General features: G+C 66.2%; 1 protein-coding gene across 1 annotated transcript in view; it reads right to left on the reverse strand.

Moving 5' to 3' along the window:
- ANXA2 (annexin A2) overlaps positions 1–368 on the reverse strand; it is a 24,124-nt gene extending 23,756 nt beyond the window's left edge. The window contains exon 1 of the mRNA XM_031061032.1: positions 237–368. The gene's annotated coding sequence lies outside the window, so the exon portion shown is untranslated. The remainder of the gene's footprint in view (positions 1–236) is intronic.
- Positions 369–396: the final 28 nt, after the last annotated feature.

Below are 396 nucleotides of genomic sequence, written 5' to 3' on the forward strand. Positions count from 1 at the left end.
CCAGCGGCGGGGGCGGCCGCACCCTGGGCGAGAAGGGAAAGGAAGGGAAGGGGCCGCTGTCCCCGGCGGGCTCGGGGCTCCGCCGTGCCTGCGGAGCAATTCCAGCCTCGCTCCAGCTGAATGAACACCGCCAACAGCCAGCCTGGCTCGCCGGCACAGCTTCTCTGCAAGCCTCCGCACCGAGAAGCGAACTTACGGTACCATGGTCAACCCAGCTGAGCCTTTGTGTACCTTACCGACGAGCAGAAATTACAATCTGGGAAGTTTGGCGAAGTTTGGGACGGGTTCCCTCTTTCCTGAGCGCTGTCGCCACACCCAGAGTTGCTGCGGGGCGCACGAAGCTGCCCGAGGGCTGCCTCGCCCGCGGCCCCACCGTCCCAACGTAGAGCCGAGCGC

This window comes from Geospiza fortis, unplaced genomic scaffold (genome assembly GCF_000277835.1).
Source record: "Geospiza fortis unplaced genomic scaffold, GeoFor_1.0 scaffold317, whole genome shotgun sequence".
NCBI classification, from domain to species: domain Eukaryota; kingdom Metazoa; phylum Chordata; class Aves; order Passeriformes; family Thraupidae; genus Geospiza; species Geospiza fortis.